Source organism: Musca domestica, unplaced genomic scaffold (genome assembly GCF_030504385.1).
Source record: "Musca domestica strain aabys unplaced genomic scaffold, Musca_domestica.polishedcontigs.V.1.1 38, whole genome shotgun sequence".
Taxonomy (NCBI): domain Eukaryota; kingdom Metazoa; phylum Arthropoda; class Insecta; order Diptera; family Muscidae; genus Musca; species Musca domestica.
In genome coordinates, this window is record NW_026712324.1 from 2,257,705 (window position 1) to 2,279,103 (window position 21,399).

A 21,399-nucleotide genomic window follows, 5' to 3' on the forward strand; every position below is an offset into this window, starting at 1 on the left:
CTTTTCCGATAGATTTCATTTGACTCCAAACCAGAACACCAAAAAAATTCCCTCGAACATCATACCCCAATGTCTTCCTTTAAATGGAAGTTAGTAGTCAGTGTTCCCATTTGGGAAATTCCCGAAAACTTTTCAAAAGAACAATGGGTGGCAAATGAATTACTTATTTGGAATACAATGAACTTTAAGGCTGTCTCTTGTCCTTAGACATTAAACCGAAAACAAATATCATATTTATGGCCAGACAAAATATTGTCATAATTTTAAATTACAAATAGTTACTTTCCCTTTGCTCCTACTTCCCACTTTGCCCCTTCTCTAGCTACTTTAATAGAGATTTTTTTTTGCCAAATTATTACTGAATATCGTATCGTTAAAATTGTCCATCAAAAATAATTCCCATAGATGAATGAGTGGAATTTATCACATCTCTGTGATAAGTGATCCTAATTGGTTGATTATTTGTATTTGAACTGCCAGAGCGGGTTGGTATCCTGCTGGGTTAAGTAACCACTTTATTGTTGTTTGTTATGTTGTTGATTTGCTCCCTCGTTCTCGTTCTCTCTCCCTCTCTCACTTTCGTTCATCCATTTTGTCATTTCAATGAAATGTAAATTCTATAGTCTAAGGTCACAACAAACTGTGGGATATCAGAATCCTGTATCGTAGCAAAATAAATGGGAAAGACCGAGTACCTTCCAAGAAGAACACATATTTTGTTGGTATTGGATGTTTATATATTTTGCTGGGAGTGAAGTCTGAGAAAAAAAGGCAAACAAATGAGATCAACGGTAGTGGAGAATATCACAGAACCCTATTGAATGCAGTGATAAGTTCGTCATTCCGTTGTAACTCATCGAAATAATAATTTTAGATCAAACTAAGTATTTATATTCTTGATCAGCGTAAAAATATAAGGCGAATATGACGGTACCCCCGATATTCGGTATTTTGATGATTGTAGCCAACTTTTTCAATGGAATTGTCTGAAAGTCTACATAAGGAGTTCCTTCTGAGTATTTTACCCCCTGGAAGAGTGTTGTCTATATGGGTTCACGATATCATACAGGGTGATATAAAAAACTTCAACAAAGCCAAATTTTAGAATAAGTTCAGATTTGTTCGAATTGGTCACTTTTGGCACGAATTATGGCCTTCAAACGGCCAATGAAACCGTCACACGCTGCCCAATTGTTGCTCTGCGGTATTTTAGCCCATTCCCGGCGAAGCGCTTGCTTGAGGTGATCAAGACTTAGGTATAATTTAGTGCCAACCTTGCTTTCCAAAATACTCCAGAGACAATAGACCAACGGATTGGTATTCGGAGATTTTGGTGGCAATTGTGCGCTGGAAATGAAGTGAGGAACCTCATTTTGTAACCATTCTTGGGTGGCGCGTGCTGAGTGCGATGGTCCTGTTGGAATGTCCAAAGTCTGCGGCCAAAATGATTGCGTGCCCAAGGCTTTAATACACCCTCCAGAATATTTTCGCGATAATATTCGGCATTTATTCTGATGCCACAGTCGATTAATACGAATGGATAACGACCATCGGCTGTTATGGCGGCCCACACCATCACCATGGCCAGCGCTTGAGTTCTGCTGGCCAACCGGTGCACTGGTGCACATTTTCGGCTGACCTCTTTGCAAGTAAACACGAACATTTTGATTGTTTACAAACTGCTGGACAACGAATGTTTTTTCATCGGAGAAAACAAAATTCGGCAGTTCAGCACTTTCGGCCAAGCGAAGCAACTCTTTAGCTCTTTTGAGTCTATTTTCTTTCGGTTGCGGTGTATGTTCTTACACTTTTTGGAATTTGAATGGCTTTACCCCGAGCTCATTTTTCAATATTTGCCGAATGGAATATTGCGATATGTTCAGCGTAAAAATATATGTCCGTCCGTCCGTCCCCTACACAAATGTTGATGAATTTTGCAACAGTTTGATGCATTTGCGACACTTTTTTACCGGAATTGTTTCAAATTTCGTATTTAAAGTTCGTAATGGGTAATGCAGCGTATGACAAGCAAGTTAAAAAGCAGTAAGTTCGGCCGGGCCGAACTTTGAATACCCTCCACCATTTGGAACGAATTTGGAAATTTTAAATTTTAAAAAATTCTGTTAAATTATAAAAATACCGAATATAGCCATTATATTGGGGTCTATACGACGTGGACCTACATAGGCATTGTTTGCTATTAGCCATTACCATATTTAAATTCGAAACTTGAAATAAACGGTGAATAATATAGCTAAAATCATCAAAATATCGTATATAGGGAGGTACCGTTATATAGGAGCTGTGCGAAGACCTGGACCAGCATAGACAATTTTCTGTCACAGGCTATAGCATCCATTATTAACGTCAAATACGATATCTCAAACAATTTCGGTGGGTTTTGTACCTAAACTCGTCAAAATACTGAATATAGGGAGGTAGTGATATATGGGGTCTATACGAAGACCTGGACCTGCATAGACATTTTTCTGTCACAGACTATACATTACGAACTCTAAATACGTAATTTGAAACAATTCCGGTGAATAATGTCGTTAAAATCATGAAAATACCGAATATAGGGAGGTAGCGTTATATGGGGGCTATACGAACTTAACCTGCCTACTGGAAAAATAAACACGTGTGCAAAATTTTGGCCTTCTATCTCTATTCGTTCAAAAGATAGAGTGATTACAACAGATAGACGGACAGACAGACAGCCGGACGGACATGGCTAAATCGACTTAGAATTTTATGCTGATCAAGAATATATATACTTTGTTGGGTCTGACATGAGTATTTCGAGGAGTTACAAACGGAATGACAAAGTTAATATACCCTCCATAGCAGAGAAAGATTCAAACTTCTTCCACCCAGCTTTAAACTGACTGACTGTTAAACCCTACCAACCATCTAAGCTGTAGCGCAAAAGCAAATTATTTTGTTATTGTTGTTGTTGTATTTCAGTGTATTTTATTTTTTTCCATTGCATTCAAATTCCGCAGAATGAGAAACAAAATTTAACGAAACTCATACAAAAAATAAGTTCCACATAAACTCAAAATTAAACTCTTCAAATTTTTCTTGGTATACTTTCAGGCAGTGAACGGCTTTGCATTTAAAAAAAACAAACCAAAGCTTTAATTCCCTCAATAGGCAATGCGGTAGTGTGAAACTTCAGCAGGTGTGGCATAAGTCAGCTAAACAGCAACAAGGTAAGTTTGAATTAGTTTAAGTTTATAAAATCAGACAAACTACTTACATATTTTGCGGCATAGGCATAGGGCAAGTGTTGGACCGTGGTCACGGCTGCCGGTATTACAGCCGAGGTGGCTATTAGTGGTGCTGCGGCTGCATAGACTGGCGATATGGCCTCAACATAACTGGCATGTTTTGTATTGGCTGGGGCCTCGGCTGGCTGGGGATGTATTTCTGCCAGCAGCGGTGTTGAAATCGACAATGCCATGGTGAGGCTTATGAAGGCTAGGATCAAAATCTGAAAAATTTAATTTAAAAATTCGCATAAAGGATTTTGAAAAAGTTTTTCTCTGAGCTTACAAATTTCCACATGGTCAGCTTGTTCCGATTTGCGTTGTGTTTCAGTTTTTACTATTAACAATTGTGGCATGGGACTTGCTTTTATACTTTTTGTCTGTCCCTTGGATGGCGAAGGATGAGTAGGTTGTGTGCATTGGTATTTGATGTCTGCATTTAGAACTTGAAACCAGTTTCAATTAATGGAAACTATGCATCTTGTTGTGACTTAACGTTGTTTTGTGGAAAAAGGTTCTTTTTGCAAGTTCTTGGCGTATTAACCCATTGTGGCGTATAACCCTTGAGATAAATAGAGAACGGACCATATATTATTTGGAAAACCAATTAAAAGGTTTAATATTGTTTAATTTCACTCCTTCTAAAAAAATGAAGTTAATGATAGTAGTAAGCCATTTTTTTTTTTTTTTTGTATTATGTAACTAAGTCAATGCGATTAATTCGATTCGCTAGAAAGTCTCCATTAAGTTTTGGTCTCAAATTAAAAATTCCAATTGATGCCCACATTTAAAGATGAAAAATCTATTAATTCATACCTAAAACAATTTAGCAAAGACAATAGTCGTGCGTGGCCGACCATGTTATACCTTACACAACTTTAAAATATTGAAAAGGCCTGTTAGGCTCAAATCCATTTTGGTCGATTTCTTTTTTTCCCCCAACACAGTAAAGGGTAAATTTTTCAAGAATAGTTGTTTTAAAGTCCAATAGACCAATAAGCGTAAATTTTTGAAAATTGTTTTTCAAGAATCCGTGATTTTTTAAAGTATTTTTTTTTAAAGAAAAACTGACCAATAAGCCTGTGCTTGTAAATATTTTTTCAATGTCCTGTGGATTTTTAAAGATTTTTTTCAAGGACCCGTGGATTTTGGAAGACTTTTTTCAAGGACTCGTGGATTTTTAAAGAATATTTTTCGAGGACCAACATACTAATAAGCGTGGGTGTGTACATTTTTTTTAAGGACACGTGGACTTTTAAAGAAAATTCTTTCAAGGACCAGTGGATTTTTAAAGAATATTTTTGAGGACCAACATACCAATGAGCGTGGGTGTGTAGAGAATATTTTTTCAAGGACCCGTAGACTTTTATAGAATGTTTTTTAAGGACCCTAGATTTTAAAACAATATTTGTTAAAGAACCTGTGGGTTTCCAAAGAACATTTTTTCAAGGAGTTGTGGATTTTTAAAGAATGAATTTCAACGACCAACAGACCAATAAGCGTGGATTTGTGAATGATCCATGGAGTTTTAAAGAATATTTTTTCGAATACCAACAGACCAATCGTGAATTTGCAAGGACATTATTTAAAAAACCCTTGCACTTTTAAACAATATTTTTTCAAGGACCTGTGAATTTTTAAAGAATGTTTTTTTAAGGGCCAGTGGATCAAGGATATGTGGATTTTTAAAGGATATTTTTCAAGGACCAAAGGGCCAGTAGGCGTGGGTTTGTAAATAATATTGTTTCACGGACCTGTGGAGTTTTTAAGGAGCATTTTTAAATCATTCGTGTATTTTTAAAGAAAATTTGTTCAAGGACCAACAGACCAATAATCGTCAATTTGTATAGGACCCGTGGATATTTAAAGACTATTTCTTTGTAGATTTATAACAAACATTTTATAAGGACCAGTTGATTTTTAAGGAACATTTTTTCAAGAAGCCGTGGATTTTTAAAAAAATAATTTTTGAAGAACCCGTGGATTTTTAAAAAAATATTTTTTCAAGGACTCGTAGACTGTAAAGACCAACAGATCCATAAACTTGGATTTGTAATAATAGGATGGATTTTTAAAGATCAATAAGCATGGCTATGTAAAGAATATTCTTTCAAGGACATGGGTATTTTTCAAGGACCAACAGATCCATATTCTTGAACTTGTAAAGAATATAAACGTAGATTTTTAAGGACCAATAAAACTGGATTTTTAAAGAATATTTTTTAATGACCTGTGGATTTGTAAAGAAAATTGTTTGAAGAACTCGTGGATTTTCAAGGAATATTTTTTCAAATAAGCCTGAATTTGTAAGGAAATTTTTTTCAAGGACCCTTGGATGTGTAACTCATATTTTTTCAAGGACCAATAAGCATGTATTTATAATGTATATATTTTTTAATTATCCGGAGATTTCAAAGACCCTCGAAAAAAACTAAAATCAGGAGGTATCTTTGAAATCAGAGATTAACCTTAAATAGGGTCCATACCGAAGAGTAGAAATATTGAGGTTCCTTTGGGTATGGTTAAGGCAATGTGAAGGATTGTATAGAAGCTTTGGTCGGAGAACTCCAAACCCAATTGGAATTTTGACCTCTCAACTGCTTTAAATTTGTAGAGTATAAAAGAAAGATTTTTTATAAACCACAATTATTGATCTTTTTAAGAGATGTGTTCCATAAAAAATTCATAAATTTTGGTATACACATTTTTTTTTGTTCAGAGACTGATATTGGAATTTAAACTAGAATATTTCTTCTTTTGACACTTTCCCCAAAAAATAACTTTATTTTGAAGTATTTTGTTATTAAATAAGCCGTAGAAAATGTAAACACATAATTTTAACTTGTAGTATATTCATTTCGAATGTGATTTCCTCGATAGTGAAATTTGGTGTAGAATATTTCCTCATTTGATTTTCTGTATAAATAGAAGTTGTATGCTACTTTCATCTGTTAACTCGAAAAAAAGTGGGGGAAAAATTTATCAAAATATAAGGAAATATTTTCTCTAATCTCATATACTTGATATATAATGGAAACAGAATTTCTATTATTTAGTTATGAATAAATATTTTTGTCTTTGACGTTATCCTTTTAAAATGTGGATTCACAGAAAAATTTTGCATAAACTCACATAAAGTGCGACTCAGACCTTAAAATATGTTTTTATAAATTCCTGGCGTTTAAGTTATATTTAAACTTTTCATGTATTCTGTGATTTTATATCAAATAATTTTGTAATTTTGCAATTCTGCAGAAATAGAGTTTTTAATAATTCTTTTAAAAATAGAACCTCCCAAAGGGTTAATTTGTTTAAAGATATTTTGCATACGGGAAACCCTTAAGCGGTACCATGCCAATCGAAGAATCCTTCAGTGATTTCTCCGTCTTTGATTCTGTAAATAAACTTGATTTTCCTCCAGTCACAACGTCATGTAGATTGTGGCATGCTTGCAAGCGAATGTAAATAGGCTTTGGATCTAAAAGCATTGTCATGTTGCAAGGTGGCATGTCTCTTGAAGCATTTACACTGGGCCCGAAAAGAAAATATAAATAAAAAGCCTTTTATTTATTATTTTACAAGTCATCAAGAATAATACGTCTTACCTTTCCATTTTCTTTAAAACGTCTTCTTTATATATTTCCAACATCCTTTATTTATTTAAGTTTTTTATTTTTAATTTACAATTAATTTGTTAATAGGTATGACTTGTCTGTAGCTCTCAGAGAATATCGGGTGACTGGTGTATTCCTTTTCTAGGAATGACTTGAAATTATTTTTCAAAATATCAAAAAAAGAAAAAGAAAAAGAACGTATTCCCCATTGCGATGTCACTGAACCGCTCCAGCTGCAAATGTGCATTTTCTAGAAGAAAAAAACAACAACAACTATTGGAAAAATGTCAGTTGGCAGTTTGCTGTTGGTTATTGCTGTTGGTTAACATTTACCCACATTTATTGGTGTAAATGATGACCAGGATGATGTTGATGACAACGATGTTGTAAGACTTGGAGTTCAATTCCCTTGGCCTCTCAGCGAGATAAAGCTTAACTCTCAATATGGTTATGGATCAATGTCCCCGTACCAAAATGACCACAATAGGAGGAATAACCTCTTGCTCCAACTGCTCCGATGACGTTCTTGGGGATGTAGGAAATTTACTATTGATTTATTTCGCACCAACCTATCTCTGTTGTTATCCAGGGATATCGATGAACTACTAACGACCGTATTGTGTGTGTGTGATTTTTTTTTCCAATTCATCACACGCTGCCGTTTGACAGATGCGACGCGCCTCTCTCTCCCTCGCTCGCTCGGTCGTTTTCATCCAGGTGGCATTGAGCTCAAATCGACGCAAATCTATTGTTTTCTGGTATTTTATTGTTTATATCGTCGTTTGACCTTGTTGCCTTGAACTTCATGAACTTCTTCGAGAGCTTAATGTTGTTTATTTCATGTCAAATGGCCGCACAAATAAATGACCCACCGAAAGACCGAGCGGTCATATGAGCCATATGCATATACCTGTGTCGTCGCACTCAAGGTGTGAATAATAAACGGACAGAATAATCCTTTTCATATGTTTGTCACCTGATTCTCTTGGTGTCTCGTAGGCAGTAAACAGCATCCTATGGGGATGAGGAAGTACAAAATGAAAGGCCAAAGAAAAAATCTTAGAAAGGGTAAAAAATGGAAATGATTTTTTTGACGGAGATACAAAAAATAATTTTTTTTGGAGATTGGGAATAATTGAATTTAAATTTTATGAAATTCATGGAGATTTATAATGGATTCCATAGTTGTAATTACTAGTATTAGAAGTTATAGTAAAGGTAGCTGCAAATAAATGAATTAGAAAATAATTAAACAGTTGTGGTTGTTACGGACAAATATTCTTGGTTTAGATTTAGGAGAATCCTGCCTTTAAAATGGCGCCCGAGCCGGATCAGACGGAGAGAGGGAGATAGAGTGAGAGGAGCCGTGAGAGAGACTAAGACAGCGTATTAATTGGTGTCCTTTAAGGGTATATTAAGGATTGCATTCACAAATTCAAATGCGAAGTAGAAGAAATGGTAGAAAAGCAGAGAGAGAGAAAGGTAGAGAGAGAGAGTAAAAAGAGACCTCAGAGATTACAAAAGACTTCTATAAAGTAAGGTTGCATATGAGCCCAAGTAGGGACAGTGAGAGCTAGACAGTGTATGAATTGGATTTTCAAGTCTATCGTCCAGAATTTTGGTTAGTGAGCTTACGATATTTAATAGAGTGGACCTTTTCAAATACACCAAGGAGTTCATCTGCGAAATAGACGAACCTTTGGTGGAGCCGAGAAACAGAAAAGGCTGACGTGCTTACCGTAGCCTAAGGGGAAATCTGTGGTTACAGTGGTGACTTTTTAAAGAGTGGATCAAAATAGACTAAGCATTGGATGAGCCGAGAAGAGACCGACGTGTTTACCCTAGCCTAAGAGGAAATCTGTAGTTACAGTGCCGACTAAGCAGGGATAGTGAGAGCTAGTGTAGTGTCCAGAATTTCGGTTAGTGAGCTCACGATCCTTAATAGAGTGGACTTACTCAAATACTCTAAGAAGTTTATCTAAAAAATAGACGAAGCTTTGGAGGAGACGAGAAGAGACCGGCGCGTTTACCCTAGCCTAATGTGAAATCTGTGGTTACAGTGGCGCCCAAGCAGAAACAGTGAGAGCTAGACAGTGCATGAATTGTGGTTTCGAGTGTAGCGTCCAGAAATTTGTTTAGAGAGCTCACGACCTTAAAAAGACTGGACCTACGCAAATACCCTAAGGAGTTCATCTTCAAAAGAAATGGAACATTGAAGCAGCCGAGAAGAGAGTTAGAGTGGCGCCCAATCAGCGAATTAGACGAAACGGTGGAAAAGCCCAGAAAGAGATGAGACAAAAGACTCCTCCAAATTTTGGCGGTACATGTGTGTGATGCAAGACCGAAACTAAAAATTACTGAATTTAAAAACAAGAAAACCGCAACTAATTTCAGAGGGGCCGAACTCTAAATACCCTCAACCATATTCAAGAAACTTGGAAATTTTTGAAAAAAAAAAAAATCTTCGAAAAATACCGTTTAAATGAAAACCGTTATATGGTAGCCTTACGAAGACTAGGACCTGCATACTCTATTTTTTGTAATAGGCTGTAGTGAATAATGTCGCTAATAGCATCAAAATACCGAAAAAATGGAAATACCTCCATATGTGGGCCATACAAAGACGTGGACCTGCATAATCAATTTTCTGTCATAGGTTGAAGTATCCAGCACGGACTTCAAATACGAAATGTGAAATAATTCCGGTGAATAACGTCGATAAAATCATCAAAATACCGAATTTCGCGGGGTATCGTTATATGGTGGCTATACGAAGGGACGTGGACGTGCAGGGGCGGTAGTACCCATTACGAACTATTAATACGAAATTTGAAAAAATTCCGGTCTCTAATACCATAAAAATACCCAATATTGTAGGGACTTTACGAATATGTGGACCTGCATAAGTAATTTTTTGTCATAGGTTGTAGTACCTATTAGGACCTTCAAATGCGAAGTTAAAAAACAATTCCGTTGAATAATGTCGCTAATATCATCAAAATGCCGAAAAACGGAGGTACCTTTATATGTGGGCTATACAAAGATGTGGACCTGCATTTTTCTGTCATCGGTTGAAGCATCCATTACGAACTTCAAATACGAAATGTGAAACAATTCCGGTGAATTACGTCGATAAAATCAACAAAATACCTTATATTGGCAGGTATCGCTAAAAGCATCAAAATGCCGAATATCATGAGTTGTGATTATATGGTGGCTATACGAAGACATGGACTTGCATACACAATTTTTTGTTAGAGGTTGTAGTACGCATTAAGATCTTCCAATACGAAACGTAAAAAATTCCGGACCTTAATGTCTCTAATGCCATAAAAATACAAAGACGTGAACCTGCATACACAATTTTCTCCCATAGGTTGTAATACCCAATAAGGTCTTAAAATACGAAATTTGAAACGATTCCGGTCTATAATGTCTCTAATACCATAAAACTACGAATATTGGGATGTACCGTTATGTAAGGGCTTTACGAAGACATGGACCTGCATAAACAAATTTCTGTCATAGGTTGAAGTATCCATTACGAACTTCAAATAGGAAATTTGAAACTATTCCGGTCTATAATTACGCTAAAATCATCAAAATGCCGAATATTGTGAGGTATCGTTATATGGAGACTATACCAAAACGTGGACCGACATGACCCATTTGCAAACTTAAGCTGCCTACCGACAAAATACACATGTGTGCAAAATGTAGCCTTCTATCTTAGTTCATTCGAAACATAGCGTGATTGCAACAGACGGACAGACAGACAGGCGGACATCGCTAAATCGACTTAAAATTTTACGCTGCTCAAGAATATATATACTTTGTGGGATCTCACATGAATATTTCGAGGAGTTACAAAAGAAATGACATTTATTTAATATACCCTCCTTATTTTATTATAGCCTCCATAGTATTGTGGAGGTTATAATAAAGCTGAACAAGTTTAGTAGTGGGGCATATGTTTTTAGTAAAATAAGAATTCTATTTTTTAGGAATGTTAAAAGTATGAGCCGAAAATTACCTTATCTCTAACGGAGAACTTGGTTCATGATTTGGTATGACTTCTGTTGCTTCTATATGTGTCCAAGAGGCTATATTGTCCAGCTCAACATTTTCAATTTTGACCTGGTTATAATTTCAAAATAATTTTCCATGAAATTCCAAAGAAGATTAAATTTTAAATTTCCTGGCACACTCAAAGGACATAACAAATACCTCCCATCCTTTACCGCATTGGTAAGGAATTGGAATATTTCTTTAAGACATTACATCCAAAGCAGGACATATAATTTTTCAATAACGTCATAAATTTCTATTCATTGGAGCTACGTCACTACTAAGTCGGGGTCGGGATGTGGGGAGGTCCTTTTCACATCACAAACCATGCCATTTCATTTCAAATGCTTACAAAAATTGACATAATAACAAAGCGAATGATAACCGAAAGATATGACGACGATGATATCAATACGATACAAGAACATATAATAATTTTGATTCAAACAAATACAGGTTGCAAAATAATCAGAGTGGAGATACAAACAAACAAATCAATTTGTAAACGAAAAGAAGACGAAGAAGAAGAGCGACAAATAATTGCTCAATTGTGGGTGTTGTCCATATCAGTTTCGTAGCCCATTGTGGGAATATATCGAAATGCCACCAACAGAGAGTAGCAATTAAATAATAATGGTGTGGATAGACAATATGTATTTGAATGTGAGTGTGTGTGTGTTTGTATTCTGAATGACCACAAAGGAGACAATTGCCATAGAAACGCTTTCGGAGGGAGGGGAGGGGGAGACAGGTTCACACATACATATATACATGTAAAACTGCTTTGAATATGAAAATGCCTGTCAAGGAGTCTATCGCCCATAGAAATTTTAGCTGTAAAGAATGCTATGCCATTACCCCATTTGCTTTTGCAAGTCAATGTATTGCAATAATAAGACGTAATTTACTCTCGGTCTATTATTCAAAATTATGACAATTTCAGATTCCTGTGTATTTCAAAGAAATTCAATGCTAATTGAAATTAGAGCAATTTCTAGATGTGTTATGATTGGCCTGATAGGGAGCTAACCACTTAGAATGAGTCGAAGTTGTTGCAAAAATTGACTAATGTGTTAAGAAAAAAATATTTTTTTTCACAAAAAAAAAAAAAAATTATAATGAAGATTCTCGCTTTAATATAAATTACTATCTTAAAGACCCGCCTCAATGACGCAGCTAGCATAATTTTTGTGGAACACAGCATTTTTCGTGCAGTTTCCCTACCGAAACCGCCATTTTGATTAGAAAATCGTAAAAATTCGCTTATCTGAAATCATTTGGGTCACATATAGCCAAAAAGTACTACTCGAGACCTTTCATTTAAGCACCGCCTCAATGACGCAGCTAGCATAGTTTTTGTGCAATTCAGCATTTTCCATGCAGTTTCCCTACCGCCAACACCACTCTGGTTATTCGTCCTAGTCGGGAAATTGTGTAATTTTCCTGTTAAATTAAATTAGGAGAATTGTTATTACCTTAGTATTTATCAAAAATACGTTGATTTATCCAAAAAATGGTAAAAATCAAAACTATTTTTCAATTAACTCCTTGCGCACCAACACAAAATATAAGTGGTTTGTGCCTTTGCTTTTATATTTTACAACTTATCTCCACGGACATGATAAATGCTCATGTTGAAGACAATTTCTAATTTAGATTCAACCCTTTATTATAGATGACTTCCTCGCGGAACAACCTAGGGTCTCAAACTCTTTTTTCAATGAGGCATATCTTTGTCTTATTAAATTATATATATAACCTGCGGGTACTAGTGGTATGAACGAGAGGATGTATAAAGCCATGTGGACATAGAGTCCATTCTTGGCTGCTGTATTGGCCAAAGATGTTTACTTCGTGGGCAAGAATAGCTCTCTCTATAGACATGACAAAAGTCTCCTCTTGTTGCTTGGAAATATGTAGTAGAGCATTATTTGGTTTTGGTTATTCAAAACTTTGACCCTTTGTGGGAGAGGTACCAGAAGGAATGGTCCGATCTCTACCATCTTTATAACAGATCTTGTGTTGATGGAAATATCGAGATGTGCCAAGCTTGAATGGAATCAGCTGCTAATTTCGTGTTTTATGAGCTTCATGGATATTGTTCTGTGATGAAGGTGCACTTTTACATCGATTCGATTGTATAAGACTAGGGGTACTGTAGATGCATGACTTCACGCGTTTTTTTTGTGCTTTCGTAACATTGTTACATTTTACCGTATGTAAAACCAGTCTTAAAGTCGGGCGGGCCGACTTTATGATACCCTACACCACTTTTCTAATTTAGTAGAGCTCCACATAACAATTAAAAGATTTTATGGGAGAATTCAAATCATAATTATAATTTAAAGTTCAAAAGACTAAATATGCCGAAGCATTTGTATCTTTTAAATTCGGACTTGTATTGCTCATTTGATATATATGGGAGCTATATCCAAATCGGAATCGATCTTGAGAAAATTTGGCAAAGATATTTCTGAGCTGTATTTCATATATTTCCCTGAATATTGTTGTTACGGAAAGCATATTACGGCTGTGGTTGAAAAATATAACAAATCGGATTATGATGATGATCGGATGAGCTATAGCTATATCTTAACCGATCTTTACCAAATTTGACATACTAGCTTCTAGACTCAATTTAGTCGTAAGTGCCAAATTTCATCCCATTTGGGCAAATATTAGATATTTGGTGCACAATAAAAGGTAAATCGGACGAAGTTATATATGGCAGATATATCCAAATCCAAACCAATTTCGATAAAATTTAGCAAAGATATTTTTGAGCTGAATTTGATATACACCTAAGTCTGTTTTTACACGGTAGATTGGTCCCAGAAGAAAAAAAAACCGTGTAAAAAAGACATTGGTCTTATACAAAAATGGGTGATTTGTTCCTAATCTCTAAAACCTATTAAAATTAGTGAAAAACAAGAATTTTTAAGAACAAGAATTCATAAAATCACCGATTGCTTAATTGCAATTTAATTTTTCTTTATAGTTCTTAGTGTGGCTTCATTTAAAGCGAACGTTTTTCCAAGAGCAGTTGAGCCTTCTCCATTTCGAAGGCTATCTAAAATTTTAATCTTGGTTTCCAAAGAAATTGCCTTCTCTTTTAGTTTTTTATCTGACATTTCCTTTTAGGGATACATAAAATATTTAACAAAATTAAGAAACATAAATAACTGAATAAATACAAAATATTTTTTTTGGCTTACCTTTTATCTTAATGCGTTAAAATTAAGCTTAAATTTAAAAATTTAAGTACATAACATTTCAAATCGTGCTAAATGGAATAAAATCGTGTAAAAAAATAAAAATATTCAATTTTCAAACCGTGTTATATCAAAACCGTGTACAAAAAGACCGTGTAAAATCAGACTTAGGTCTGAACCGATTTCGATCAAATTTGGCGTACTTATTTTCAGGTCCAATCTAATCGTACCCTCAAAATTCCATACTATTCGGACTGATATTACACGTTTGCTGCACAATAAAAGGCAATTTCAAAAGGGTTCGTCCTTGGGTCAAACAAATGATTTGTGCAAAATTTCATACGGATAGGGCAATAAATGCGAACTGTACTTTGTTTACAAAAATACATGGACAGACGGACGGACGGACGGACGGACATGCATAAATCAACTCAGAATGTGATTCTATCTAACAACACGTAGTGTGTCATTTTCAAAGAAAAAAAAACTTCTTATGGGTTTCCACATTCAAGTACAATGGCAACGCTAGGAGCATTATTAAGCATTCTAAAACCAGTAAGGAAAAGTCAAAAGTCGGGCGGGGCAGACCATATGATACCCTACACCACTATGCGTATTTAGTAGAGCTCCCGTAACAAAAAAATGTTATAGTGGCAATTTATGCGGAGTAGATCATACCAACTTATTAGAATGCGTATCATGACTTTAGGGTAGTTACTGTTTGGAAAATATATCCAACTCTGTATCGATTTTCAACAAATTTAACGGAGAATTGTGTACCTCTAGTACCAATATAGGAATTATATAAAAAATGTTTATTGGAGCAATATATATATACCGGACTGAGTTTCACCAAATGGTTAAATTCGGTTGAATATGAAAAAACCTTTCCAATTTAGGCTGCAATATGTAAATATATGGTGGAGATCGAATCGAAGGTATATAAAAATCAGAACCGATTTCGATAAAATTTGTCAGAGGTATTTTCGAGCTGAATCTTATGCCCGGCATCAAATATCATTTTTGCGGAGTGCATATTACGCATGGGATGGATTTAAATCGGATGAAATATATAAATATATATTGCAAAATGGTCAGGCTTTATCCCTTTATTGTTGTTTTTATAAAACAACGTTTATTTATTAGTGGAGAACGATGGTAATGTTTACCAGGGGGTAAGACAGGGAATACCTAGGATTCGGAAAGAGCCACCAATCCTCATCAGTTCCCTTGTTTTTTGTCTGGAATATTCTCCCCAGAAGTTATTTTAAAAATAACTTCTATGACAAAAAACATTTTTTACCCAAGTAAAGGGATAAAGCCTGACCATTTTGCAACAACAAAATACTACGGTATCCCGAACAAACAAGCCAACACTGTTCTATATGGAATTTGTTTAATTCGTCCCTAGTCGACAATAATTTGGCGGATTGCCTGCTGCGGTCTCGAAACACTTCCGTCATATCATTGCCACCTCCCGTGGTTTCCCTCCGCGCTGTTCTGCTTGTTGTGGCAGCAGAATCTGAATAATTTTCCCTGTCCGATATATTTGTCATGTAAGCAGTGGAGGAATTCTTCGTACCTGTGCTTTTATTGACTGTAGGTGACAATGCGTCCACAAAAACATCAGCATTGTCTTAAATGCTTTATGGAGATTGTAAAGGGTTCAGATCTACCATGGCGTAGCCTGCGTACCGCGAAAATGACTTGGCGGATTGACTGAATGCTGCCTCGAAACACTGTCGTTGATCATGTCCAAAGTCAGAGTATTGTCACCTCTCGAGTTTCCCGTCCTTGTTGTTCGCTTTGTGGTGGTAGAAGAATCAGAATAATTTTTCGTGCCCGAGATATTTTTCATGTATGGAGTTGAGAAATACTTTACACCTGCGGTTTTATTGGGTGAGGGTGTCAAGGCGTCCACTCTAGCATCAGCCAAAGTGATTTTTTTTTTGAGTTGGTTGGTCTTTCATGCGTCATCGATATTTGAAGGGACAGAAGACCAAGGCATAGCATCCGTACTAAATCCGAACCGATTTTAACCAAAACTTGAAGTACTTGCTTCTGGGCTGAATTCCGTTTGAAGTGCCAAAATTCAGTCCATTTGGGCTGATATTAGCCATTTGGTGCACAAAAGAATCGGTTAAAGATATATATATGGGAGCTATATTTAAATCTGAACCGATCTTGACAAAAATTTTATGCACTTATTTCTGAGCTGTATCATCATTGTTGTGGAGTGCATATTACGCATGTGAGGAACTTAAAACCCCAAATCGTATGGGGGCTATACCTATATCTGAACCGATTTTCAACAAAATTTTCAAGAACTTGTTTCTAGTATGGATTCAGTTGGAGTTGCCAAGATTCAGTTTATTTGGGATGATATTAGCTATTTGGTGCACAATGAACTAGATATCGGATAAAGATATATTTGATAGCTATATCCGACTTTGACCCGTTTTCGATAAAATTTCACGGAAGTATTTTTCGGTTGTATCTGATATTAAATATCATTTTTATATAGTGCATATTACGAAAGTGAGGGACTTAAAACACCAAATCGGATGTAACATATATATGGTAGCTATAGCTATATCTGAACCGATTTTCCAAAAATTTGATGTACTTGCTTCTAGACTGAATTCGCTCGGATATGTCAAAATTCAGATCATTTGGACTAACATTTGTCAACAATTGACCTGAAATCGGTTGAAGATGTATGTGGGAGGTATATCTAAATTTGATCCGATGTTCATCCGGGTATAAAAAGAAAATTTCTTATGCTCATATCTGCAATTTGCATACCAGAAGGAGTGGATTCAAAATTTTTACCCTTTGTGGGGAAGGTAATCGAATGATCGTTCATTTTTTTCAGGAGGGTATATTAAGTTTGTCATTCCGTTGTAATACCTCGAAATATACATTTTAGACCCCACAAAATATATATTCTTGATCAGCATAAAATTCTATGTTAATTTATTCTATGTCTATGTCCATCCGACTATCCGTCTGTCCGTCTGTGGAAATCACTCTAGCTTCCGAACGAAATTAAATAGGTTGATAAAATTTTACTCAAATGTGTATTATGTCTACAGGACTTTTGGTATTGAAAAATGTAGGTCCACGACCACGTATAGCCCCCATATAACAGTACCCCCCGATATTTAGTATTTTGATGATTTTAGCGACATTATTTACCGGAATTGTTTCAAATTTTGTACTTGAAGTTCGTCATAGATACTACAGCATAAAACAGAAAATGGGCCATGTAGGTCCACTTCTTCGTATATCCCCCATATAACGGTTCCCCCCGATATTCGGTATTCTGATGATTTTAGTGACATTATTTACCGGGATTGTTTCAAATTTGGTATTTGAAGTCCGTAATAGATACTACAGCATAAAACAGAAAATGGGCCATGCAGGTCCACTTCTTCGTATAGCCACCATATAACTGTACCTCCCGATATTCGGTAGTCTGATGATTTTAGTGACATTATTTACCGGGATTGTTTCAAATTTCGCAATTTGAAGTTCGTAATGGATACTACAGCCTATGACAAAAACTTGTCTGTGCAGGTCCACGTTTTACAACTCCCATGGTTCTTCCCTCTATATTCTGAATTTTGATGATGAAATAGATTTTTTTTGAAAGTTTCGCATTTGAATATTGTAATAGCTTGTGACAAAAGTTACCTATGCACCTCGTACAGACCCTAATATACGGCTACATTCGATATTTTTAAGATTTTAACAGAATTATTAACGGATTTTATTTTTTTTTTTTTTGAAAATTGTCAATTGTGTACCAAATGGTGGAGGGTACTCAAAGTTCGCCCCGGCCGAACTTACAGCCTTTTTACTTGTTCTATGTTTCTTTAGTTTCTTTGAAAATGTTGATCTTTCTTAGGTTCAATGTTGCCTAACTCTGAACTTGGTCTAAGTTTGACCATAATTGTCCAACTGCTCCGAAACCTACTCCGTAAAGGGTCAACAGTTTGAATAATCATAAACCCATATGTCGGCAAAACCGACTGATATTATTTTATTTGTTTTTATTTTCCTTCCTATTTAACTTTACAGTACCGTTTAAATTTTGCTCAATTTTTTTTCATTAATATTAATCGAGTTTATTTCAGTCAATATTTTCTCATAAAACATACAAAACAATTCCTAATAATTGCTTTAATGCAATAAATGTTACTTACACTTAATTCAATTTTGTATTCTTTCCCTCAAAAATAAAATATTCCAAACAATTCCTGATAATTGTCCTAATTCAATAAATGTTAATAGCCCTTGATTCAATTTTTGTTTTCTCTCTCCCTAAAAAAATTAAATATTCATATTTTTTCCACATTTGCATGGGGCCAAAGGTAAAGGTGAATATTCGTTGTTTTTCCTAATTACAAAAACAAATAAACAATCTAAAAATAGATTTGAATAAAGTCCCTGCCTAAAATTGATATTAACAAAGAAATTAAATCTAATTAAAATCACAAACTAAGTTAACGAGGAGGACGTCACACCATTTATTTTGCGGGATATTACGCTTCAAATTATTTTCACTTTGGGCAGGAAAAATATAGAGAGGAAAACACTTATGCCGTAGCGATTATGGCAAGAATAACAACAACAACAATGACATCTTAAAAGCATTATAGATTTTGTTAATTCAATTAACATAGCTATTTATGGCGTTTATGGCAGTCGAAGACAATTTTCTGACGTCACAATAATTTGGGGGGATGGTGGATGGATGAAAAATATACATATTTTATTATTGATACAGTTTCAAATGACAAGTTTTGTAAACAGGGTGTACATTTTGGGTCGTCGAAATCAGAATTTTTTCATACCCTCCACCATACTATGGAGGGTATATTAACTTTGTCATTCCGTTTGTAACTCCTCGAAATACTCATGTCAGTCCCAACAAAGTATATATATTCTTGATCAGCGTAAAATTCTAAGTCGATTTAGCGATGTCCGTCTGTTGTAATCACGCTATCTTTCGAATAAATTGAGATAGATGGCTAAAATTTTGCATACATGTTTATTTTTCCAGTACGAAGGTTAAGTTCGTAAATAGGCCATGTAGGTCCATGTTTTCATATAGCCCCCATATAACGGTACCTCCCTATATTCGGTATTTTGATGATTTTAGCGACATTATTCACCGGAATTGTTTCAAATTTGGTATTAGAAGTTGCAAATGGATACTACACCCTATGATAGAAAATTGTCAGTGCAAGTCCATGTCTTCGTATAGCCCCCATATAACGGTACCTCCCGATATTCGGTATTTTGATGATTTTAACGACATTATTCACGGGATATGTTTCAAATTTGGTACTTGAAGTTCAAAATGGATACTACACCCTAAGACAGAAAATTGTCTGTGCAGGTCCACGTCTTCGTATAGGCCCCATATATCAGTACCTCCCTATATTCGGTATTTTGATGATTTTAGCGACATTATTCACCGGAATTGTTTCAAAATTGGTATTTGAAGTTCTTTATGGGAACTACAGTCTGTGACAGAAAAATGTTTGTGCGGGTCCAGGTCTTTGTATAGGCCCCATATATCAGTACCTCCCTATATTCGGTATTTTGACGATTTTAGGTACAATACCCACCGAAATTGTTTGAGATGTGGTATTTGAAGTTCGTAATGGATGCTACAGCCTGTGACAGAAAATTGTCTATGCTGCTCCAGGTCTTCGCACAGCTCCAATTTAACGGCACCTCCTTATATACGATATTTTGATGATTTTAGCTACATTATTCACCGTTTATTTCAAGTTTCGAATATGAAATATGGTAATGGCTTATGACAAACAATGTCTATGTATGTCCACGTCGTATAGACCCCAATATAACGGCTATATTCTGTATTTTTAAAATTTTAACAGAATTTTTTAAGGATTTTATTTTTTGAAAATTTTCAAATTCGTTTCAAATGGTGGAGGGTATTAAAAGTTCGGCCCGGCGGAACTTACTGCTTTTTAACATGTTTACACTTTGGTATGCCCTGAGTTAATTCTGCCTTTGGAATGGGACGCATTAGTACCTTTGAGAAGGTATTTTAGAAACAGCTACTAATACAAATTCAACATCTTAATACGTATGTACCAATAGAAAAAGTCAAAAGTCGGTTTAGGCCGACTATATGATACCCTGCATCACTATGCATATTTAGTAGAGCTCCCGTAACAAATATAATTTGGTTTCAGAGGGAACTAATATATGGAAGGCATGTCCAATTCTGAATCAATTTTCACTAAATTTGACGGAGACATTTTAATCTTTTATACCAAACAACATTGCTATAGAGTGTAGGATATCACTTCGACAAAAATGTTTATCGGCGTCGAGATGCACCAAATAGAAACGTACGACCCGAAATTCTCTCGATTTTGGGCTAATATTAGCCATTATTTGAACAACAAACCTGAAATCGAATTAAGCATATATATGGGAGCTATATCCCGATCTTAGGCGATCTCGATAAAATTTGTCAAAGGTATTTCCGAGCTCTATAAGATATCTGGTACCAAATATCATTGTTGTCGAATGCATATGACGAATGTGAGGGACTTAAAGACCAAATCGGATGAAACATATATATGGGAGTTATAGCTATATCTAAACCGACTTTCACCAAATTTGTAGTACTTGCTTCTAGACTGAATTCGGCCAGATGTGTCAAAATTTAGGTCGTTTGGGCTGATATTGGCGTTTTGGTGCACAAATCGGAATCCAAATCTGAACCGATCTTGATACAATTTGGCAAAGGTATTTCTGGGCTGTATCTGATATCTGGTACTAAGTATCATTCTTGTGGGGTGCATATTACGAATGTAGGAATGAAACATAAATATGGGTGTTATAGCTATATCTGGACCGATTTTCGCCAAATTTAATGTACTTGCTTCTGGACTGAATTCGGTTACATGTACCAAAATTCAAGTCATTTAAAATGATATTGGCAATTTGGTGCACAATTAACCTGAAATCAGTTGAAGATATATATGGAAGCTATATCCAAATCTGAATCGATCTTGATACAATATGGCAGAGGTATTTCTGGGCCGTATCTGATATCAGGTCATTTGGACTGATATTGGTTATTTGTTGCACAATTAACCCGAAATCGGTTTAAGATATATATTGGAGCTATATCTAAATTTGAACCAATTCACACCAATTTCAATGGGGTTCGTCGTGGAC

At 35.4% G+C, this 21,399-nt stretch overlaps 1 protein-coding gene across 1 annotated transcript in view; it reads left to right on the plus strand.

Moving 5' to 3' along the window:
- The first annotated feature begins 3,125 nt into the window (after positions 1–3,125).
- LOC101891287 (calphotin-like) overlaps positions 3,126–21,399 on the plus strand; it is a 53,802-nt gene continuing 35,528 nt past the window's right edge. Inside the window, exon 1 of the mRNA XM_020036450.2 lies at positions 3,126–3,215. The gene's annotated coding sequence lies outside the window, so the exon portion shown is untranslated. The remainder of the gene's footprint in view (positions 3,216–21,399) is intronic.